At 43.7% G+C, this 26,034-nt stretch overlaps 1 protein-coding gene across 1 annotated transcript in view; it reads right to left on the reverse strand.

Moving 5' to 3' along the window:
* Window positions 1–26,034, reverse strand: part of LOC126175331 (GTP-binding protein Di-Ras1) — a 1,524,693-nt gene that overhangs the window by 444,326 nt on the left and 1,054,333 nt on the right. The window contains exon 5 of the mRNA XM_049922048.1: window positions 8,931–8,976. The gene's annotated coding sequence lies outside the window, so the exon portion shown is untranslated. The remainder of the gene's footprint in view (window positions 1–8,930; window positions 8,977–26,034) is intronic.

Consider the following 26,034-nt stretch of genomic DNA (forward strand, 5'->3'; position numbering starts at 1 on the left):
TAGTTCAAAACAAGTAACCACCCAACGAACGCTACACCGGCTCCCCAACCCCCCATCCCAATGACCCACCCCCCTCTCCTTACATCCTAACCACACCGGTGTCAGTGTAATATACTACCACAGAATAAGACGTGTACCATATCTCTAAATGTTAAAGCCCTCCATTGCTAACATAAATCAGTACTTTATACATATTAATTGTAGCTAGAACAAACAGAAGCTGCCTTTACCAATATCCCAGATCACTCTAATGTTAGAATAAAAATAAGTCAACAGTTAAAGAATTTTTGTTCATGATTTTTAAAATATTAAATGTACAGCCATTCAAACAGCTTTAATCCATTACAATCACTTTAACTCTTATACATATACCTATAGCTAAAATAAACAGAATCTGCTCTGATAATACTCCACATCACGTTAACGTAACAACAGACATAAGCCAACAGTTCATCTGAAGATTTGTTATTAATTTAAATATACAGGTCCTAGGCATACAGACAGCTGCACCTCACTGCAGATCCAATAACTCTGTATTATTGATTCCTTGGGATTCATGTTAATGCCAAACATGATAATTGCTAAAAAAAAAACTTCCTGTAACATACAAGTAGAAATAACATACCAGATCACCTAAAACTTGTTTTTCTATTAATTTATTATTATTTTATCTAGTGCTCTCATGTTATCGCCATTCTGATAAAAAAAACTTGCCCTTATATCGACTTTAACACATGTAAAGAACAACAAATTACATCTCTGTACAAAGTAGGCTCATGCCATATCTCTCTATCAAGATCTTTGTTATAAGCAAGAGTTGTAAAGCGCATGCTGGATGCTGGTAAAGTGTCACTGTTAAACTGTGAACTAATATAGTTCGTGTGAAAGTGTTCTGGACATCAAAATGGAGGCAGACAGATACGAAAAAAGCCGCCTATACTGTCGCAGTAAGTAAAAACTAAATTTACATCCATATCGACAGATAAGCTATAGTCATGGCGACACATTAAAGTGTGACCCATCTTTCTGCCATAGAACCAGCACCCAGCATTATGCTACTGCCAGTAATGATGTAACTTCCCGGATCCTCCAGAAATCATCTGAAGATGAACCTGAAAGGGTTCGAAAACCGGTTAATGTAATAAAGCATTATTATTGAAAAAAGTGACTGTTTGCAGTTGTGTATAACTTATTTACAATGATATAAATTGTATTATGCAGTGTTGGAAATGACTCTTGTGAATTCCTGTACTTCATACTATGACGTAAAAGGGACACTTCCATTGACTGAAATCACACAGGGAACTACACTCGGCCTACTCACATTTGGAAAATAAATGTCCAAAAAACTGGGAAGGCGCTAAAGGATCAAAATTCTCCTCTCTCAACTCCAAGAAGAAGAAAGACAGCATGTTCAGTACGGAACGCCGTACATTTTCAGCATACAGGATCTTACTGGCCCATATTTGTCAGTTCAAGAGGGAGATGTGTAGATTCAAACTTTGTAAATAAGAAAATTTCACATCATTCAAAGTGTTCAGAGCATAATGTTTTTTTGTTTGTTAATGGAAAAAGATTTTTTTTTTCAGTATCACCAAAAGGAATAACCCTACCTGTATGATTCTTTTGGGACTGCTCAGTCCCTTAATGTATTTCGTCTGTATAAGCCTGTCCTCTGATTTTATGCATTTTAATGACATTGTATCATTTCTTAAATGAAATAATTTGCTTCTAATTGAATAAGAGTTCATCAAGTATTAAAGTAAAAATTTTGAACTGTGGTTTTATGATTTTTACAATAGCAGTAGATAAAAGGTTAAAGAACGGCCCAATCTTTAAAAACAGTTACCACAAAAATAATCTTTTCTATCAGCGTTTTTAGAGGACCAGAAATCATTACTGCACAACTGAAATTCATACTCGTCGTTTTCCTGGACGATTTATTTTCCGCAACACTCGCGAATTTCTGAAAATTCTTAAAAATACACCATTAATCGACCAGATATATCCTGAAACTTCAGTTAACAATTGTCTGAGCTTGAATACTGTTGACAATAAACGTAGAACGCACAAATGTAGATTACAACTGGTGACACAGCACAAATTACTATTTTCACAGAACTAGCATCAGTTTAACAACTAATAACAACGAAAATACGGAGCACATTAAAGCACTGGTGAATTTAGGACACAAAATTCTCTTTTGTCTCTTGTTGAGGACAGGGCGAGGCCTGTGCAGTCTGGTGGCTGGTGCTGCCAGCTGCATGTATTATGCATGGTGTTTCCCTGATGTCGAAACGAATCTGCCAGCGCTGTCGAATATGGAGTAGTGACTGACATATTGTGTATCTCTGTGTTTGAGAGGTACGGCTCTAGTACATTTTCTGACGTAGCTTGCGTTATCCTCTGTCGAAACATTTTTTTGTATCGTAGGACCGCAATATTTTTAGCTGAATGTGTTTTCAAAATGCGTTTTAACTCATAGGTGTTGGGAGAATTGGTGCTACAAAGTTAGACCGACTCACATGTATCTGTTCATATCTGACTTTGTTTAACTTCACCCTACACAAGTCCGTCATGTGTTCTGCTAGCGTATATAAGTGTCGCTCATAGGGAAAGAGATGCTTAGAATTTTAAGGAAATCGCTTGCTGATTACTGCGATGTAGTCGTTACAACAAGAAAATTCTATGGTGGAATAGAGTACTCAATCTTTTCATACCTATTTTCGCGATACAAAATGATGAACATAACACGAGCCTCCTAAACAGAACACTATGTATAAAACATTCATCCACTTTCACAAGATTATATCTTCTGCATGAAAGTAGATAGAAACTTGAGGCAAGCTTTAACTTACGCTTCGAAATCGGAAGTTTACCTTCGTGCCAGTTGTTAATTGCCAGATTATGTCGTTGACTGTATTGGTCTCCCTTGGTGTAGCTAGTTCACTAGCTCTTTCATTACTCAGTGTCGGTTAAGTACAGATGGCGGAAAAACAGTTACAAAAGACAAGCTTTCTCTGTTCCAATCGCTGCAATTCAGTTACTACAGTGGGCGGCTGTCGAAAGAATGAAATTGCAGCTCCTAATGCGCACGACTCTCGCACAGCGGGACAGTTGTGGAAAAATAATTCGTCGCTCTGTGTTGCCCATTTCAACAACTTTTTAACTCTGAATGAACCGCGGCACCGCATAAAAAATCGGCAGTGAATGATATAACTCCACACACGTCCACTAAAGTGTAGGACGTGTTTGACTATCTAATAGATACTTGTCGTGGGTCCCGTGAAGAGCACATAGTTAAATGAAATCTTTGATTCTAAGTTTTGTAAGCAAGCGTGTATAAGCTACACCCTTTTAAAACTGGTTGTTCCTTTCGAAAATAAAACCATTCTAGTCCTAAGGGTAAATTAATGCTTACTGCAAGTTTCTGTCTTCATTCATGTGGAGGAAATAGTCTGGCGAAATTAAGTGAATAATTTTTAAACATACTTCACTTGAAACTTGTCGTCTGTGATCGCAATAAACACGTGGAAGCTGCAGAAACTTCTGTTGAAGTGTCCAAAAATTTCGTGTCTTTAACATACGGTCATAACTATTAACACAACAAGTATTTTTGTCTGTTTTCTTGCGTCCAGTGTCCGACAATATTTTTTTTGGGGGGGGGGGGGGGGAACTTTATCGCTCTGCTGTGCTATTAAATATAATTATTCATGACTGCGATTATCAAGTGACAGCTACTGAAGTTATGCCGGTTTCCGAATCCGGGGTTTATAGAGTAGATAGGGAGACGTGCGCAAAATGTTACATTGTTCGGATGGGGCGAACTTTATTTGTCAGATACAGAGAGCATGTAAGACTAACCGATAGCAACATGTCGACTTTGCAGCCCATCTTAAATAGAGTGAACACCGTGTATCGGATATAGAACCGTCTCTTACGATCTTGAACAGAGAAAGGTGAAAGAATGAATATTTTGGAGAAAACAGTGTTTTACGATCAGATGAAGAAGCAGGCAGAAATACTTTTAAACGAGCTAACAGAATTAATTATAGAAAAGTTATCAGAAAATTTTAATTACGTTTTTGTATAGATGGAGCCTAAGATTGTAATTGAAATACTGAAAATCACACATATACTCTCTTACGTTAGGCATACAGATAGCCGTTTTCTCCTCGCTCTATTTGCTAGTGGAACAGGAAAGGAAGTGAGTAGTAGTGGTACAGGGTACCCTCCGCCCCGCACCGTACGTTTTCTTGGAATTATCTCTTTAGCTGCAGGTGTAGCTACAGATAAAAAAAAAACTCCGAACAGTCCTCGGAAGGCGCGACGGTGCTGACCGACCGCCCTTACGTCCTCAGCCTATTGCCGTCGCTGGATGTCGATATGGAGGGGCATGTGGTCAGCACACCACTCTCGCGGCCATTGTGTTTTCGTGACCAGAGTAGATATAGATAAGCTGTCAAAGAATTCAAGCAGCGCACGTACAGACATTTTGTACAAAGTTTTAGTCATTGTTTTAAGAAAGATTTTTTATCGTTGTTTAAGATTTTATTTAATAAAGCTTTTGATATGTAATATTATGCACAATGTGCGAAATTGTGCTGTATAGAAGAATATACAAGGTGTCCCAGGAGCAATTGCCAATATTCAGTAATACGACAGGAACGATCATTTGGAGCAAAAAACCTGTACGAGGTGTGTTCAAAAAGCAACGGGAATTTTTGGTTTTCTTAAGGAATCTTTAATTATTCATCAACGTGAACATCTCCCCCCCCCCTTCAAAGTAATGCCCCTCACAAATAATAAACTTGTTCTAAAGCTTTTTCCAATCTGGGAAGCACATCTGGACCTCACATTTTGTTATGGTGTCAGCTCCTTCAGCGATTCTGTTTTTATATCATCGGCCATGGCAAAACGACGTCATTTCATGATTCTCTTCAGCCTCGGGAATAGAAAGAAGTCACATGGGGCCATGTCTGGTGAATATTGTCTCTAAGGCAACATAACGGTTTTACTTTTTGGCAAAAAATCACGAACAAGCATTCACGTGCGAGCGGGAGCTTTATCATGATGCAATTTTCACGAGTGGTTTTGCTACATTTCTGGTCGTTTTCTTCGGATTGCTTCACGCAAACGGCGGATAACTTACAGGTAGTATTCCTTATTGACCATACGATCTTAAGGAGGAACTCATGATACAAACCCTTTGTAAGCGAAGAGAAGGGCGAGAAGAACCTTCACTTACGCTCGAACTTTTCGTATCCTTTCCGGTCTTGGCTCTTCGGGATATTTCCATTAGGACGATTGGGCCTTGGTTTCAACGTCATACCCTCACAGCCATGTTTCGTAACATTTTATAATCTTCTTGAAAAGTTCTGGATCATTGTCGACTTCACTCGGCAATTCCTGAAGGATGACTGCGCGCCGACGTTTTTGGTCGAAATTCACCAATTATGGGACAAACTTTGCTCCAACGCGTTTCATGCCGAAAAATCCGAAAAAATTGCTTGGTATGAGCCAAAGGATATGCTGACATCATCAGCAACTTCTCTGATGGCGAGTTTTTCAGAACCATTTTCTTTACTTCTTTCACACTGTCGTCAGCAGTTGATGTGCTAGGGCTTCCAGAACGGCAGTCGTCTTTAACGTCTTCTCGACCCTCTTTGAAACGTTTAGACCAATCGTGAACTCTTTTCGTAAACTCTTGTCTTATAGTAGATTGGCCTAAAGCCACAGTCAACATTTCGAATGTGGTGCTGCATTTTGTTCCATTTTTCAAGAAAATTTAATGCAAATTCTTTGACCCACCTATTTCGAAAGTAAGAATTCGCCGAGCACACGAAAACACGTATAACATTTTCGACTGTCAACAATAAACTAAATATTAAAAGCAGCTGAAAATGTAAAGATACATCAGCAACATATATACAAAAATTGAAAATCGCGTGTATAAAGCCTGCGAAATTACTTACTTTTTAATCACAACTCGTATGCCCTATTTCGAACGGTTTCCGAGATCGAACAGTTTTAATGTAAACTGTTATTTACAGATTGTATTATTCGGTACACTGTCATGTGTACACAAGTACACATAAACAACAGTTACTAAACATTACATCATGCGTTTTACAGAGTATCAAATGAAATTTTTTTATTTTTAACGTATACATTATCGTACGCGTCACATTACAGCTGTTGTAGAGTTCACAGTAAAGGTTCGAATATCCCACAGTCATTTTCAGTGCATTTGTGCACTCTTGGGAGGACATGATGTTTTGCCTGTCTGAGTGCGTCTGCACGTTCCCTAACGAGGGCAGCGGCGTCCATGATGCGACCAACCAGTTCATCTCCAGTATTCATCTTTCGTTTGTACGCCTAAGACTTCATCCAACACCATATTAACAAAAATGTAAGGTGATCACGCCTGGTCAGTTATTTATACCAAATCCAGCAATTAGGGTACGTGCAGGAGAGATGTTCCCTCACAAGCTTGGTAAAAAGTGAAGGGGCTCTGTCATGTTGGAAGTACATTGCAGTTCGCGTAAGCAAAGGAACATCCTCAAGCTGTTCAACAAATGAATGTTCCAAAAAATGCAAGTAATTCCGTCCCGTCATTCGCTATTCTAAAAGAATCACTAGCCCATCTCGGGGGCATTTGGAATAGAAAGTATGCCCATATGAAAGTTCTTGCGTCAACTGAGCGTTCCTGCCATATCCTTGAATATTGACCATTACTACTGCGACGCTCTGTATATGAACCGCCGTGTTGGCATAGATGTCTTGTAATCAATAAAATTCTGCCCCTTCTTAACACCTATAAATACGACAGTTTATAGAAAATCATAAATTGCATAAAGCATATAAATTACGGAAAAATGTGTCTCTGACACTACAAATAGGATCTTCACCCGATACATTGGTAGAACTTCAGTTGTCAGGTGGTACACTTGGTGGATAAGCAGTGGGAGTTATGTGCTGAGATGACATGAATTCGATACTAGTTACTAGAGCAAATGATGTGTTTGTAATACGTTAAGGAATTCACGCTAGTACAAGGACAAAGGCGTTACCAGTTGTGTACTTAACATAAGATGACAGATTACAAGTCTGAAGACGGAAATAATTCCGAAACGCGTCATGCATACCTTATGATCAATTAAGTCATTCTTCGCCTGCTCTGTGCCTTTTTTTGGACCTAGCCAGTGAACGTAGGCTCCAAATTGTATACCCGGAGAGCTATAAGCACATCTCTCCTACTGAACAGGTTCTCATAGCTCTTAAGGTATGTATTTTAGAGTCCATGTTTACTGGACTTTTTTTCCTTGTTTTGACCGATACTACAATATTATTGACAATATTATGGAAATGGAAGAGGATGTTTCTGTCAGAGACAGCAAAGGACTTGGAAGAGCAGTTGAACGGAATGGATGGTGTCTTGAAGGGAGGATATAAGATGAACATCAACAAAAGCAAAACGAGGATAATGGAATGTAGTCGAATTAAGTCGGGTGATGTTGAGGGTATTAGATTAGGAAATGAGACACTTAAAGTAGTAAAGGAGTTTTGCTATTTGGGGAGCAAAATAACTGATGATGGTCGAAGTAGAGAGGATATAAAATGTAGACTGGCAATGGCAAGGAAAGCGTTTTTAAAGAAGAGAAATTTGTTAACATCGAGTATAGATTTAAGTGTCAGGAAGTCATTTCTGAAAGTATTTGTATGGAGTGTAGCCATGTATGGAAGTGAAACATGGACGGTAAATAGTTTGGACAAGAAGAGAATAGAAGCTTTCGAAATGTGGTGCTACAGAAGAATGCTGAAGATTAGATGGGTAGATCACATAACTAATGAGGAAGTATTGAATAGGATTGGGGAGAAGAGAAGTTTGTGGCACAACTTGACCAGAAGAAGGGATCGGTTGGTAGGACATGTTCTGAGGCATCAAGGGATCACCAATTTAGTATTGGAGGGCAGCGTGGAGGGTAAAAATCGTAGGGGGAGACCAAGAGATGAATACACTAAGCAGATTCAGAAGGATGTAGGTTGCAGTAGGTACTGGGAGATGAAGAAGCTTGCACAGGATAGAGTAGCATGGAGAGCTGCATCAAACCAGTCTCAGGACTGAAGACCATAACAACAACAACATCGAAGGTGAAGAAGTGCTCGTAACTCTGAACGTATCCATTTTAGAACCCATTTTTACTAGACGTTTTTGCTGCGAATGATCGTTCCTACCATAAACCCTAAATACTAACCATTCCTCCTGGGGTGTCCTGTATAAGTGACGAAGCCTCCTGTCTTATTTTGCACATGGAATATGTAAACATGGCTGACACGTGGACAGCTTTCTCCTGAAAGGAATAACATGTGCCGACGCACTAAACAGTAAGGTAGGAAGAACTACACTGCTTATAAAAATATTTTGTTTGCATAAACATTTTGAGCACGGAATGTATTCTTAACGTTGAATTGGTGTCTAAGAAATTTGTGTTATTACAGCTGTTAATTAATAGTTGCACAATAGCCGAATTCGCAATCGTGAATAAAGATGTGTTGTACTTTCTGCAACTAGTAGAATAGTATATACGTCTATGGAAGAGACAAATACAGCGATAGGCACGTTTATAACGGGGTGTGGGGGTGAGGGATGATGTGTCATTTACTAATTACCCTAGAACTCCGCAAAAGAGTCTTTTGTATTATAAATTATCTCTATTTTCAGTTTCTTTGTATATCATTTATTTCAACAAATTATCATCTTGAACTGTTAAAGATGTTCTCATCTTTGTGGAACCATGTAGTGTATAGCGCCCTGTGCAGATCTGCATTCTGTGAAAACACCTCAGTTGCTCAACATTAGAGACAAACATTTTACGCGCATGCCATGCACATATAGGAACCGATGTAAAATCGAGACGAACCCTTACCTTTGACAGGTAGTGTCTACACAGCCAGGCCCCCTACCGCCACCACCTGTAAGAGAAAGACAGAGTAGTCAGACACAGTTGCCTACAATGGCGTCGGCGCCGAATGGACGGTAAGATCCATAGTAGAACAGATGAACGATTTAAAATAGAACACTAAAAGAGTTAAGCCTTCTACATCTACACGTACATCAATAAGCTAACCCGACAAGAAATTAGTCAACCTAGTGCGCACACACAGATGAATCGTAAGCTTTTACAGATGGCGCAATGATCGAGTCACGTGCTTAACCGAGGGCGCACTGCCTCTACGTGTACGTAAGGAAGTAGCGATCAGTGAGACATTTATGTTTCAAGTGGACGTCGTAAGTAAACATGGACAGATGTAAGGATGTGACAGATCGTCAAAAAGGAGCAATGTGTATGGCCATATTCATGGCTGTGCAGTGTGTGCTGCTCGATTTGTTGGTGTTTCGCGGTGAATTGTTCAACGTGTCTACAAACAGTGGTGTAACGTCATATAGTGTAAGCTTTCACGGCCCGTACTGGCTTCACGTAAAACTTTCGGGCTGATAGGCCGTGGTCGACGCATAGAAGTTCCCCTATCTTTTCATCTCCGACTGCAGGAGACATCTTCAGAAGTAAAACGGCAAACTGCAACCATAAGTTGAGCGAGCGCCGTCTGGTTGAACACAAGAGGAATTGGCCCCTGGGACTTGGGCATAAATCGGCCGTAGCGGAACATGTTTGCCAAGAGGGTGATCATGAAGTAAAATTTAGTGAGACGAGCCCCTCTCGACATCATCACATTATCATGCACGCATATATAGAAAGGCTACTGAGATTTATAAACATCGTACCAATTTTATCAGAAAAGAGATAAGAGCTAAATTAGATAAAATTGGATGTCAACGTTGCACTATAAGAATGATGATCAATTACCTTCAGTCGAGAAGGTTGGCAATGGAGGGGTATATGTTGAGAGGCCAAACAAACGTGTGGTTCCTGAAGAGGGGCCGCAGCCTTTTCAGTAGTTGCAGGGGCAACAGTCTGGATGATTGACTGATTTGGCCTTGTAACATCAACCAAAACGGCCTTGCTGTGCTGGTACTGCGAACGGCTAAGCAAGGGGAAACTACAGCCGTAATTTTTTCCGAGGGCATGTAGCTTTACTGTATAGTTAAATGATGATGGCGTCCTCTTGGGTAAATATTCCGCATGTAAAGTAGTCCACCATTTGGATCTCCAGGCGGGGACTACTTAGGAGGACAAACAAAACTAGCTTTCTACGGATCAGAGTGTGGAATGTCAGTTCCCTTAATCGGGCAGGTAAGTTAGAAAATTTAAAAAAGGGAAATGTATAGGTTAAAGTTTGATATAGTTGGAATTAATGAAGTTCGGTGGCAGGAGGAACAGAGCTGCAGGTCAGGTGAATACAGAGTTATAAACACACAATCGAATAAGGGTAACGCGGGAGTTGGTTTAATAATGAATAAAAAACAGGAACGCCGATAAGCTACTACGAACAGCATAGCGAACGCATTATAGTAGCCAAAATAGCCACTAAGCCCATGCCTACCATAGTAGTACAAGTTTATATGCCAACTAGCTCCGCAGATAATGAAGATAATGAAGAGATTGAAGAAATGTATTGAAATGTATGATGCGATAAAAGAAATTATTTAGATAGTTAAGGGAGACAAAAATTTAATAGTCGTGGGGGACTGGAATTCTATAGTACGAAAATGGAGAGAAGCAAAAGTAGTAGGCGAATATGGACTGGGGACAAGGAATGAAAGAGAAAGCCATGTTCTAAGATTTTGCACAGTCTAACATTCTGCGTGGTGTCTGTTTGTTCTATATCGTGTCTCCCTACCACTTTCGCGCAACGGCGCTCTGAGCGTGTTTTTTAGGGAATTGACTAGTTTGAACCTGGGACCTGTTGCTGGTAAGGAGACGCCAGACCACATATGACATGTAGAATTCAGAAGAGTTCAGTGAGACTAGCGATGATCTAACCAAATACTTAATGACTTCAGCGTCAGCTCCACTGCACTCCCTATAAAAGAATCTTAATACTAACTAAATTTAGTGGAAGGGGTTCAAGGCTTTCCTATTTTTAGTTAGCTGGTAAAATAACGTCGAAAAAGCAGTTAAGTTTACCACTGGAAATTTTATTCTACTCACAAAACATTGTTTATAAATTGCACTATTGATAAAAGGAAATGTTTTAATACAGGATGGTAAAACCCAACAGCGTTCAACAAAAATGTGAACGAACATTCCCTGAGTGGGTTTCCAAGTTCTACAAAGGATCAGAGGATGACCTATGCCATATCACATCTATAGTCTAGGTTTAAATTAAGTTTCACAAGAGAGAAAACTATCAAAATGGTCTACAGTGACTCTCAATTATCTTTAATTACTTATCTAACTTGTCGTAAATTACAGTGGCTGATGTGGCTTCTCAATAACTATATAACAGAAAAATCATCGCGTTTCAGATTTTTACTTCAAGTGGCAAATGTGACCACCATGAGCTTTAATTGACGATCGACACTAGTATTACGCAAAAAGGGGTATAACGAATGAGACTTCTGCAGTTCTGAGTGAAGCTTTATGCGCTGTTATGCGGCATCGTGTGCGTTCATTACCTTGTCGGTGTTCGTCAGGGGGCGTCGGGCAGCACAGCCCCGCTCACCTCGCCGTCCCGGAAGCAACTCTCGCCTAACTTCTCCTTAGTACAATTTTCCGAAGTTGGTTTAAAAACACTATCTGGCTGTGTTTTCATCTGACCAATCAGGGTCTCAATGTTAACCTTAAGCTCCGCCTACAAAAATTCTGTCTATCCAATGAGAAACGTTATACTTTTCGTGGTGGGGCAAGGTTTTAAAGTTTGCAACGTAACAGAGACGCGAAAAAGTCTCACGCTAAAACTTGCAGCTGGTGTGGTCCTTTTAGAGTTATCGTAAGATCTATACTGTTCTTCTGGAGGGCTCTATCTTTTAACATAGGCTGGGGGGGTGGTCCTGACGTAACAGAGACGCGAAAAAGTCTCACGCTAAAAACTTGCGGGTGGTGTGGTCCTAGCGGTTAGCTGGCGACGTGGGTGTCCGTCCCTTATCGTAGGGCCTTCTCGCTTAACACGGTTCTGCTCTCGGCTTCTGTTCTCGTTTCTCCCCTCGGAACTGCGTCTGTCTCACGGTGGGAAGGTATGACATGCATTTAGGCATTCTTGTGTTAGTCTGTGGTATTCCATTTGCTCACTCGTTACTCGTATTACTTTGGTTAATTTAATGTCACGATTTATTCGCAGCTATGTGACATACTACTGGATTTGCTTATCATGTCAGGGTTTTCATGGAAGGTGTTGGATTTGCCTGGCACCTTACAACAGAGCGTAACTTAATCATAGGTAACACTTTGTTTAAGAATCATGAAAGAAGGTTGTTTACGTGGAAGAGGCCGGGAGGAAGAAGAAGGTTTCAAATGGATTGCATAATTGTAAGACAGAGATTTTGGAACCAGATTTTAAATTGTATGACATTTCCAGCGGCAGATGTGGACTCTGACCACAATGTGTTGATTATGAACTGTAGATTAAAACTGAAGAAACTGTAAAAATGTAGGAGTATGAAGAGATGGGACCTGGATAGATTGAAAGAACGAGAGGTTGTAGAGAGTTTCAGAGAAAGCATTAGGGAACGACTGACAAGGACGGGGGAAAGAAATACAGTAGAAGAAGAATGGCTGTCTTTGAGAGATGAAATTATGAAGGCAGCAGAGGAGTAAGTTGGTCAAAAGACGAGGGCTAGTAGAAATCCTTGCGTAACAGAAGAGAAAAAAATGGCTCTGAGCACTATGGGACTTCAACTTCTGAGGTCAGCAGTCCCCTAGAACTTAGAAATAATTAAACCTAACTAACCTAAGGACATCACACACATCCATGCCCGAAGCAGGATTCGAACCTGCGACCGTAGCGGTCGCGCTGTGCCAGACTGTAGCGCCTAGGACCGCATGGCCACAGTGGCCGGGTAACAGAAGAGAGATAGAATTTAATAACGAAAGGAGAAAATAAGAAAATGCAGTAAATGAAGCAGGCGAAAAGGAATAGAAACGTCTCAGAAATGAGATAGGTGGGAGGTGTAAAATGGCTAAGCAGAGATGGTTAGAGGACAAATGTAAGCATGTAGAAGCATATATCGCTTGGGGTAAGATAGCTGCTGTCTACAGGAGAATTAAAGAGACCTTTGGTGAAAAGAGAATCACTTGTATGAATATCAAGAGCTCAGATGGCAAACCAGCTCTAAGCAGAAAGGTGGATGGAGTATATATAGGGTCTATACAAGGGCGATGTACTTGAGGGCAATATTATGGAAATGGAAGAGGACATGGATGAAGATGAAATGGGAGATATGATACTGCGAGAAGAATTTGACAGAACACTGAAAGACCTAAGTCGAAACAATACCCCAGGAATAGACAACATACCATTAGAAGTACTGATTAACTTGAGAGAGCCAGTCACGACAAAACTCTTCCATCTGGTGAGCAAGATGTATGAGACAGGCGAAATACCCTCAGGCTTCAAGACCAATATAATAATTCCAATCCCAAAGAAAGCAGATCTCGACAGGTGTGAAAATTACAGAACTATCAGTTTAATAAGTCACGGCTGCAAAATACTAACACGAATTCTTTACATACAAATGGAAAAAATTGTAGAAGCCGACTTCGGGGAAGATCAGTTTCGATTCCGTAGAAATGTTGGACCACGCGAGGCAATACTGACCCTACGGATTATCTTAGCAGACACGTTAAGGAAAAGCAAACCTACTTTTCTAGGATTTTTAGACTTAGAGAAAGCTTTTGATAAAGTTGACTGGAATACTCTGTTTCAAATTCTGAAGGTGGCATGGATAAAATACAGGGAGCGAAAGGCTATTTACAATTTGAACAGAAAAAAGACGGCAGTTATAAGAGTCGAGGGGCGCGAAAGGGAAGCAGTGATTGAGAAGGGAGTGAGACAGGGTTGAACCCTATCCCTGATGTTATTGAATCTGTATATTGAGCAAACAATAAAGGAAACAAGAGAAACATTTGTGGTAGGAATTCAAATTCGTGGGGAAGAAATAAAAACTTTGAGGTTCGCCGACGACATTGTAATTCTGTCAGAGACAGCTAAGGACATAGAAGAGCAGCTGAACGGAATCGGCAGCGTCTTGAAAGGAGGATATATCATCATCATCATCATCATCATCATTTAAGACTGATTATGCCTTTCAGCGTTCAGTCTGGAGCATAGCCCCCTTATGCAGTTCCTCCATAATCCCCTATTCAGTGCTAACATTGGTGCCTCTTCTGATGTTAAACCTATTACTTCAAAATCATTCTTAACCGAATCCAGGTACCTTCTCCTCGGTCTGCCCCGACTCCTCCTACCCTCTATTGCTGAATCCATGAGTCTCTTGGGTAACCTTGCTTCTCCCATGCGTGTGACATGACCCCACCATCTAAGCCTGTTCACCCTGACTGCTACATCTATAGAGTTCATTCCTAGTTTTTCTTTGATTTCCTCATTGTGGACACCGTCCTGCCATTGTTCCCATCTACTAGTACCTGCAATCATCCTAGCTACTTTCATATCCGTAACCTCAACCTTGTTGATAAGGTAACCTGAATCCACTCAGCTTTCGCTCCCATACAACAAAGTTGGTCGAAAGATTGAACGGTGCACAGATAACTTAGTCTTGGTGAGACATAGATCTGACCTCTACGTAGTAGTTACAGAAGTCTGGCTGCAACGGCCCGTCGGGAACACGACTGCCAGTGGCGTAGACGTAATCGGTTGATGCTGCGCCTGACGCCCTCGCAGCAGAGCTGCAGCCTGGGCGGCGTCTCGCATTTCCGAGCCGCGCAGCGGTCTCTGTTTACGCGGATCTAATTAAGCATGCAAGACTGAGGCCCCAGCAGCGTCGAGGAACGCGCATCACGGTCACAGGCTGCTGCAGTCTTACTTTCGAAATTCATTAAAGCTTCATTTACACTGATTACGGCGTGTTAGGAATTCCACACGAAACCTCGGGAGTGTTTTAGAACTGGAATGTTGAAGTGACCTGATATCTTACAGCTTAACTCTCAGCACGCTAGCCAGCGAATCTCGCGTGTAGCTTAACAATCCAGAAATCTGGCACTGGCAACACAAATACTAACTAGCGTAATAAGAATCGCGAGAAACGCACACAGCCCTGAAGATATTTTATTCCCTGATAAGTATTTTTCCTTTCCAAAATGAAAGCCGCCGCATACTACTGGCTGTAACGAATTATACGCGCTACGTAATTGAAAAATGTGATCAAATCAGTCACGATGACTATTGGTATTTCATCACTACAGAGCGCTACAAAACACTTCAAGAGAAGAATGCAAAGAAAAGTTCAATCGTTTTTCTTTTCAAAGTACATTCACCGTACTAAGCCGGCCGCGGTGGCCGAGCGGTTCTAGGCGCTTCAGTCCGGAACCGCGTGACTGCTACGGTCGCAGGCATGCCTCGGGCATGGATGTGTGTGATGTCCTTAGGTTAGTTAGGTTTAAGTAGTTCTAAGTTCTAGGGGACTGATGACCTCAGATGTTAAGTCCCATAGTGCTCAGAGCCATTTGAACCAAAGAAAATTTGAAAAGGAAAGTACACAGTCCAGTCACATTAATGTGACCCTCGCCCATGTTCCACGTCAAAGTGCAATAGCCACTCACGGACGGCAGGTGACAGCTATACGAGAGTGGGGTGTATAAAGCGTGTCGGGGGGATGCCGACAACATTGCCGTCATTGTAATGCTGAAACGTCGCGATTGATGTGACGTCCAACAGGGCGTTATCATTGGCTTTCGAGCACTTCCTAAACGGCTAAGTTTGCAAGCTGTCAGCGTGCGACGCGATTGAAGTATACTGTACATATCCAAATGGCGCTGTCTCAAAATGTTCAAATGTGTGTGAAATCTTATGGGACTTAACTGCTAAGGTCATCAGTCCCTAAGCTTACACACTACTTAAGCTAAATTATCCTAAGGACAAACACACGCACCCATGCCCGAGGGAGGACTCGAACCTCCGCCGGGACCAGCCCCACAGTCCATGACTGCAGCGCCTCGGACCGCACGGCTAATCCCGCGCGGCTGGCGCTGTCTAAATCGGCGCCGAGGCAGCCGTGGTGCACCACGAGCCATACATAACATGCGTGAACGACAGCTCCGGAGATATGAACAGGCGAATAGACATGCAACTCTTGAGCAATTGGCCGCCCGATGAAACAAGGGGCTACTAACGGTGTCTCCTCAACGACCGCACAGCGAACATTACTGAGTATGTGTATCCGCCACAAGTATCTGGTTCATGCAGTCATGAGGGCCCATAGAGGATAGGGGTGAACGACGGCTGCGGAGATGTGTACGGTGGAATCGATGTGCAACTGTTGAGCAACTGACTGCCCAAATCAAACAAGGGGCTATCAACATTGTCTGCTTAACAATCGTTCAGCGAACGTTGCTGCACATCGGACTTCACAGCAGGCATCAATGCTGATTGTTGTTCATCAGCGACGAAGGCTGACATTTTCTCGGCAGTACCGCAACCAGACGCCCACTTTGGACATCCACTGAGCGGCGACAGTTGGTCTTTTCAGATGAATCATTTCATGCTCTAGCAGACAAAAAAACAAACACCCTGTAACAATCGTTGCCAGGGTCCATGACGGAGGAGGGAACGCTATGCCTTAGGAAACGTTTTCGTGGCATTCCCTGGGTGATCCCGCCATTGTGGAAAGCACAGTGGGTCAACCACAAGAATGTATCTATCCTTGGCGACCATATCCAGCCCTACATGCAGTTTATCCTCAGCTTGATGGCATCTACTAGCAGGGCAATGCAACGTGTCACACAGCTCGCAGCGTACGTGAAAACTGGCGCAGCTGGCCACGGCAGTGGAATGGCATGACTTCACATCCCTGTCGGTACCTTCTAGAACCACACTCACTCTTCCTGCACGTGCAAAATGTGGTTATTCAGAATTTTGACAAGTGCTTACATTAATGTGACTAGAGTGTGTATTAATTTTAACAATAGTTATCACAAAACAAAGAATCTTTTAATTTTATTTATTTTTTCGCTCACTATAATGACGACGACGCCACCGCTGAAAGTCATTTAGTTGTTTAGTAAAAGGAACTTATTTCATTTTATTTCGTAATTTTTATTATTTAACATTACGAAGAATTGCCCCATACCCTACTTCAATGAACTAAAGACGATGTTTTCATCTTCACTGTCCTCATTTTTATTTACCAAATGAAAGCTACTTAATTTCAACTATATTTATTGGTGCCTTAACACGGAGACCAAATGCCAATGAAATCAGGTGAAGAAGACAAAAAAGTGGACAGTGAAGGTAGCGGTGTAAGAGGGAGATGCAGGTTAAAAAAATGATTAAAAAACTACTTGCTAAGTTTCTAGACTACGAGTCTGTCCCTACTGCGTCGGAGTTAAGCCTATAATTCTATTTTACCCATAGTCCACCAAAAACTAACACGATTCAGAATTCGCTATTGAAAGTTATGTATCTTTGAAGTTAACCAATCAGACTATCGTGCACGAAAATTCAAACGACTCGCCAGAGACGGTATCACGTAACTTGTTGGTTTTCTTCATCAAAAAAAGTTTTGCATCACCTTGGTTCCGAGAGTTTCGGAACCTGTACAGAAAATTGAAATAGAGATCAACATAAACATCATTTCCGCCCCTTTTATTGCTCATGAAAATCACACATTGCATTTTGTACCACTATAAAACGAGACCTTCAGAGGTGGTGGTTCAGACTGCTGTTCACACCAGTACCTCTAATATCCAGTAGAACGCCCTCTTGCATTGATGCTAGCCTGTATTCTTTGTAGCATGCTATCCACAAATTCATCAAGGCACTGTTGGTCCAGCCGTTCCACTCCTTAACGGCGATTTGACGTAGATTCCTCAGATTGGTTGGTGAGTCACGTCGTCCATAAACAGCCCTTTTCAATCTACCCCAGACATGTTCGATATGGTTCATGTCTGGAGAACATGCTGGCCATTCTAGTCGAGCGATGTCATTTCCTGAAGGATGTCATTCGGAAGATGTGCACAATGGGGGCGCGCATTGTCGTCCATGAAGACGAATGCCCCGCCAATATGCTGCCAATATGGTTGCATTATCGGTCGGAGGATAGCATTCACGTATCGTACAGCCGTTACGGCGCCTTCCATGACCATCGGCGGCGTACTTCGGCCCCACATAATGCCAACCCAAAACAGCAGGGAACCTCCACATTGTTGCACTCGCTGGACAGTGTGTCTATGGCGTCAGCTTGACCGGGTTGCCTCCAAACACGTCTCCGACGATTTACTGGTTGAAGGCATTTTCGGCACTCCTCAGTGAAAAGACCGTGATGCCAATCCTGAGCGTAGTTTTTACCTCAGATTAGCTGGGAAGTTTTTGGTGTGTGTAGTCCCCTCGTGCGGGGCCACTGGCTACGTCAGGCGGACGCATCTCTACCATGGAGGAATACGCAGAGCAACCTTTTGCTGCTCTCCAACTCTTTCACCGCCGCCCCTTGGGCTGAATCGCGTCGGAAACGCCGCTCACCCCGGCTTCCAGTCACGACTGATGTTCCGCGCAGTGGGCGAAGTATCGTTTGAATCGCGCTAGCAGCCACAAATCGCTGGTGGATACCACCGGCACTGAAACCGATCAACGTGATCACCGTGACGAGTGTTCACTGCCCCGTGTCCGGGACCGTTCTTCCGTATCGTTGTCGTCCGACGACTCACCTGATTGCTAAGTAATTGATCTTTCCATTAGTGAGGCGGTGAACGCCTCGGCTGTGACTGACCCCCACCAGACATCTTCCTACGTTGTCCCGCCACCGTGGCTTGTCTTCTGAGCACCCTGACCCAGTCGGAAAGTCCTCTGGCCGTCACTCCAGACGCTCTATATGTTCCTCCATCCACGTGGGCCGTGGTGACAGCGGAGAGTGCTCCGATACCTCCCTCCTGGGGAAGCCACGTGGAAGGGTCCTATGGATGAGGAAATAACTCCTGCTCCCGACCATCCTTCTCAAGAGACCCCGTCAAGCTCCCTATAGAAAGAGAAGATACCCCCTATTCTGGTATATAATGTCAATAATTATACAAAACTGAACACTGAGCTCCAGCAGCTCATTTTCGGGAAATTGCGAGCTGTTTGCCAAAAAGATCATGTGAAATACTTGTTCGACAGTAGGGACGACTATCTTACCATTATCGACTTCGTCAAATCAAAAACGATGCCTTACGTTACCCACCAGACATCGGGTAATCATTGAACAAAGATCATCATCAAGGACTTTCCACCAGAGGTTACAGCAGAGAAGCCTACCTGCACCAGGTGTTCGGGCATGACCACAATCCCCACCATATGGCATCCTGGAGTGTGTTTACCAGAAAGCACTGAAGTCTGTCTGTCCTCCCTAAAATAAACCAAGAACAAATCGACCTCCCCCACCACAATGGGACATGACCAACTTTCCTGTTTTGTGGGGCCAGCCTGGTGTGTCGCCCTCAGCAGCCACTCTTGTACCAGCCACTCAGGCACCAGATGGTTCTGTGGCACCTGTGCCGCCTTCTGCCCAGACTCCTGCGACATCCTTTGCCGCTGCAACCCGGTCTCCTCTTCACTGTCTGTCTTCCATGACGGCTTCCACTGCTCACTGACTACAGGAGCCAGCTGCATCCCCCTCCGGTCCAAGTGTGGCCAGATCTCGGCCCTCTGCCCCTACCCCGACTCTGCCTACTACAACACCTGCCTCTTCCTGCTGCAGGGGCAAGCAGCCCACCTGGGACCCTCTATCAGTGGTGGAGACTGATGTGTCCTTTCGGGAGGACATGCACGAAATCCTCCAGGTCATCTGCTTCTTCATGAAACTCCACATCCAGGCTGTTATTCGTGACACTGCACACTAAATCCACGAGTCGGACGACGGACGCTACAAGGTCATTGCCCTAGTGGAAGGACTTAGTCAACTATTGTTGTAATGGCGAATGTCAAAGCGGTAGGTGGATCAAAACAAAATGTCCAGACACTCTGTGACCAAAATGGTACTGAAACAGAGGATGACAGACTAAAGGCCGAAATACTAAATGTCTTTTTCCAAAGTTGTTTCACAGAGGAAGATTGCACTGTAGTTCCTTCTCTAGATTGTCGCACAGATGACAAAATGGTAGATATCGAAATAGACGACAGAGGGATAGAGAAACAATTAAAATCGCTCAAAAGAGGAAAGGCCTCTGGACCTGATGGGATACCAGTTCAGTTTTACACAGAGTACGCGAAGGAACTTGCCCCCCTTCTTGCAGCGGTGTACCGTAGGTCTCTAGAAGAGCGTAGCGTTCCAAAGGATTGGAAAAGGGCACAGGTCATCCCCGTTTTCAAGAAGGGACGTCGAACAGATGTGCAGAACTATAGACCTATATCTCTAACGTCGATCAGTTGCAGAATTTTGGAACACGTATTGTGTTCGAGTATAATGACTTTTCTGGAGACTAGAAATCTACTCTGTAGGAATCAGCATGGGTTTCGAAAAAGACGGTCATGTGAAACCCAGCTCGCGCTATTCGTCCACGAGACTCAGAGGGCCATAGACACGGGTTCCCAGGTAGATGCCGTGTTTCTTGACTTCCGCAAGGCGTTCGATACAGTTCCCCACAGTCGTTTAATGAACAAAGTAAGAGCATATGGACTATCAGACCAATTGTGTGATTGGATTGAGGAGTTTCTAGATAACAGGACGCAGCATGTTATTCTCAATGGAGAGAAGTCTTCCGAAGTAAGAGTGATTTCAGGTGTGCCGCAGGGGAGTGTCATAGGACCGTTGCTATTCACAATATACATAAATGACCTGGTGGATGACATCGGAAGTTCACTGAGGCTTTTTGCAGATGATGCTGTGGTGTACCGAGAGGTTGTAACAATGGAAAATTGTACTGAAATGCAAGAGGATCTGCAGCGAATTGACGCATGTTGCAGGGAATGGCAATTGAATCTCAATGTAGACAAGTGTAATGTGCTGCGAATATACAGAAAGATAGATCCTTTATCATTTAGCTACAAAATAGCAGGTCAGCAACTGGAAGCAGTTAATACCATAAATTATCTGGGAGTACGCATTAGGAGTGATTTAAAATGGAATGATCATATAATGTTGATCGTCGGTAAAGCAGATGCCACACTGAGATTCATTGGAAGAATTCTAAGGAAATGCAATCCGAAAACAAAGGAAGTAGGTTACAGTACGCTTGTTCGCCCACTGCTTGAATACTGCTCAGCAGTGTGGGATCCGTACCAGATAGGGTTGATAGAAGAGATAGAGAAGATCCAACGGAGAGCAGCACGCTTCGTTACAGGATCATTTAGTAATCGCGAAAGCGTTACGGAGATGATAGATAAACTCCAGTGGAAGACTCTGCAGGAGAGACGCTCAGTAGCTCGGTACGGGCTTTTATTGAAGTTTCGAGAACATACCTTCACCGAAGAGTCAAGCAGTATATTGCTCCCTCCTACGTATATCTCTCGAAGAGACCATGAGGATAAAATCAGAGAGATTAGAGCCCACACGGAGGCATACCGACAATCCTTCTTTCCACGAACAATACGAGACTGGAATAGAAGGGAGAACCGATAGAGGTACTGAAGGTACCCTCCGCCACACACCGTCAGGTGGCTTGCGGAGTATGGATGTAGATGTAGATGTAGAACACACCACCATCAGCCCCCTCGGGACCTTGTCACCTGCATTTTTAATGTCAATGGCATAAAACAGATGAAGATGGAGTTGAACGCCTTCCTCCATGACCATCGTGTGGATATTTTACTGGTCACAGAAACACACCTCAAGCTGCTGGATGGCTTCCACCTTCGCAACATGGTGTATTACTGCTCTGACCACCTCGAGTGCCTCGACCCCCATAGTGGAGGCACGGCAGCGTTCCTCAACAAAATTCTTGTCCATACCCAAGAGACTCTCCAGCCAATTGAACATATAGAGGCCACAGCGATTACCGTCTGCACGTACCTTGGTGCCATTACCTTTGCAGCAGCGTATTTGAGCCCAAACAAGCCACTGCCGGGAGCCGACCTCCGCACATTAATGTCCTTCGACAAGCTCATTGTTGGGCCGGCTCTCAATGCCAAGCACCTGGCTTGGCATTCTCGGGTCTCTAATCCCAAAGGCCAGTTCCACCTTGACCTGGAGGATACTTCAGTGCTATTGGTCTACGGCCCCCAAGAACATATTCTGTAAGTAGGCTGTTTAGGTTTTTATGTTGACAACGTCACGTAGCGCTCTGTATGAAAATCACTGACTGTGCTGTGTGCAATCTATGGCTGGTTGGCATTGTTGGAATATTCGCTATTGTAGTGTTGGGCAGTTGGATGTGAACAGCGCATAGCATTGCACAGTTGGAGTTGAGCCGCCAGCAGTGGTGGATGTGGAGAGAGAGATGGCAGAGTTTTGAAAGCGGACGATCTGGACGTGTGTCCGCCAGAAAAAGGAAATTTGCAAAAGCTGACCAGGGTTTTGAACCCCCTCTTCTGCAGTAGGGAACTCAACCTGCATACCAAGCTCCTCATCTACCGAGCAGTTACCCTGCCTGTCCTCACAGATGGCTCTGCTGTATGGGTCACGATTAGTTCACCAGGGTGTGGACGTTGCAGTGTCTGCAGAACAAGGTTCTCAGGTGAAGCCTGCACTCCCCGCCACTCACGACAATTGTGACTTTCCATGAGGAAGTGGATATCGGCCCCCTCAAGATGACCATTTGCAACAATGCATGGCAGCTTTATGAGAAAGTGGATGCCCTGCGGGGCACTGTCCATGGGCTACGCCACTTTGGGACCACACTTCCACGCCACTGTCATCGACATCTGGTTCCTCTAACCACCCTAGAAGAATAAGACTCCGACCATGGCTATCGATAGGCCTGGAATGCCCAACATGGACGCATCCTTTGGCGGAACTAGCCCCATATTCTACATCCACTACTTTCCCATCTTACCTGCTCATGTCGGGCTAAGTTTTTCTGCCTGACTGATGTAGTACTGCCACCGTTGAAGGGTGGTAGGGGGCTCCAAGTCCCACTGCCACACCTCCAAATTGTATTGCAGTGACACAGCGTCACTGCCCTGTGCATAAATTTACTGCCTCACCAACACAGTTAGACCGCAAAAGACTGGTGATGCTGTATTGTACCATATCACATATGGAAAAAAAACTCTTGTCCACCCCTGCCCCACCCCCCACTTCCCTCGCCTACCCTCTCTTTGACCCCATTTATTTCCCCTGAGTCCTTTTGCTTTCCCCTCCTCTGCCTTCCCCACTCCTTCTCGCGTCTGCCATGGCCCGCTTTTTTAAGTGTCCTCTAACTCCATTGGCTCCCCCCCCTTTTTATTCCCCTCATCTGTCCAGGTCCTGCCTCTCCTGGGCCCATCACCAGTTGGACCCTGGACGAATGGAAAACTGTGGCCGAGTCAGATGAGTGCCGATTTCAGTTGTTAGGGTTCGAGTGTGGCGCAGAACCCACGGAGCCATGGGCCCAAGTTGTCAGCAAGGCAATGCGCAAGCTGGTGGTGGCTCCATACTGGTTTGGGCTGTGTTTGCATTGAATGGACAGGGTTCTCTGGTCCAACTGAACCGACCGTTGACTGGAAATGGTTGTGTTGGGTTATCTGACGACTTGCAGCCATTCATGGACTTCATTTTCCCAAACAACAATGAAATCTTTGTGGATGACAATGCGCCATGTCACCAGGCCACAATTATTCACGACTGGTTTGAAGAACATTCTGGACAGTTTCAGCAAATGGTTTGGCCATCGACATCGCCCGATATCAATCTCAACGAAAATTTATGGGACGTAATCGAGCGATCAGTTCCTACACAGAAACCTGCGCCGGCAACACTTTCGCAATTATGGATGGCTGCAAAGGCGGCATGTCTCAGTATTTCTGCAGGGGACTTCGAACGACTTGTTGACTCCATGCCACGTCGAGCTGCTGCACTATGCCGGGCAAAACCATTTCGGAAACGATGTTAGCAGGTATCCTCTCACTTTTGTCACAAGTTACCAATACAAGAGTACTGTCAAAATGATTGTTAAATGTGTATGTGTGAGGTTGCCATATAACGTACTGAAGTATCTTACTATGGAGCTGACCCTTAGGATGCACAATACCAAACTCAGGTGACCAACAGAGTGGAGAACCACCGAAGATGGTCATGAAAATTAATGTAGTACAAGGATGCTGTTGCACAACGTAAGCGTCTTATACAAACGAATGTTAGTAAGTGTCGCTCAATTAAGCATGAAACAAATGGTTAACATACCACTCACATAGATATATTAACGGGAGGAGAGATCTTTTAGTTATGAGTTGAAACAAGTGCTCACTATAGCCATTAGTTTAGCACTGCCCCCTGATGTTTATAAACATCCTTTCACAAACGGACAGGGGATTACAACTCTAAAGTATAACTATATGAAGATGGTATCTGGTCTTTCGGTCATGTGCTGGATGCACACGCATTGCCCGGACTCTTACGGGACTCGGTAAGATTGTCTCCCGCGAGTAATGAGTATAATGGGCAGGGGCACCACGAATGTAGTGTGTGGACATTAAGTTTGGAATGTGGGTCTCACGGGGAGCGTGCAAGGGATAAATCCCTGCAGTCGCACTATCCTCTGTGCCCTCGGTGGCTCAGATGATTAGAGCGTCTGCCATGTAAGCAGGAGATCCCCGGTTCGAGTAGCGGTCGGGGCACACATTTTCAACTGTACCCTTTGATGTATATCAACGCCTGTCGACAGCTTAGAGTCTTGAGTTAATTATCATTTCATTCTAAAGTATAACGTTGGTACAAGTTGTTGAGGATGACGAAACACAGTTACGTTAATAATTAGTGACACGTCCAGTGAATGCGTAAACTGTTACATAAATACTGAAAGCACAGGGAGAGATAAGAGCGAACACCGCAAGACTACCGAAATTGCGCATTGAAAGTGACAAGCAGGATGCTTGACTTTAAAATCGCGTACTCGACTCCTGAAGGGAGCGAATTAACTTCTTGCCTCAACTACGACTTCGCATGCAACGATAGCCTATCTTACCGAACATGTGGAATGTCATTTCAGCTCTCTCTTTCTACTTAATGCTTAAGTACAGACATCCTTCTAGTGACAGCAAGGCTCGTCTCAACAGTAATCCTCCCCCTCCACCCCCCTCCCCCCACCCACCGTCTTAACCTGGAGTCTTATATCTCAGAAAATCTAAAGTTAAATCACTACTCTGCAAAAGTCTACAGTAAAGTGTTTCTTCATCAAAAGCCTTTAGAGAAGTGTTTACTCTCCCAAAGGGGCCCGCATCTCGTGGTCGTGCGGTAGCGTTCTCGTTTCCCACGCCCGGGTTCCCGGGTTCGATTCCCGGCGGGGTCAGGGATTTTCTCTGCCTCGTGATGGCTGAGTGTTGTGTGCTGTCCTTAGGTTAGTTAGGTTTAAGTAGTTCTAAGTTCTAGGGGACTGATGACAATAGATGTTAAGTCCCATAGTGCTCAGAGCCATTTGAACCATCTCCCAAAGGGTAACATTAAGTGTCCTCCTTCTGGTCTCCGTGGAACCATGCAGTTTCTCGTCAGAGCAGAATGTTGACAAAAATTCCAAGTGCTGACCAGTAAAACTCAAGCGAAGCTGTTAAAGAATCTCTTTCTCTCGTATATTTTCTCAGTGTTGAAACAATGGGGCTGTCAGCTTTGGAGGAAGCCAGAGACTCTTTCCCACTCCATGTTGTAATTCTAAAAGGGGTCTATCCCATGCTCTGCATGAAGACATGGAAAGGAAGTGCGGGCTTTCCAGAGCATAACAGTACGACCCAAACAGAAGGCTGGATTCTGAAAGTTTACACCAACGTTATTCCGAGGCGTCGTAACGGCACCTTGCTGGAGATCTGATATCTTGCTAAAACTCTTTTGCGAAGAATTTCATGTTTCTTTCGACATAA

Source organism: Schistocerca cancellata, chromosome 3 (assembly GCF_023864275.1).
Source record: "Schistocerca cancellata isolate TAMUIC-IGC-003103 chromosome 3, iqSchCanc2.1, whole genome shotgun sequence".
Taxonomy (NCBI): Eukaryota; Metazoa; Arthropoda; class Insecta; order Orthoptera; family Acrididae; genus Schistocerca; species Schistocerca cancellata.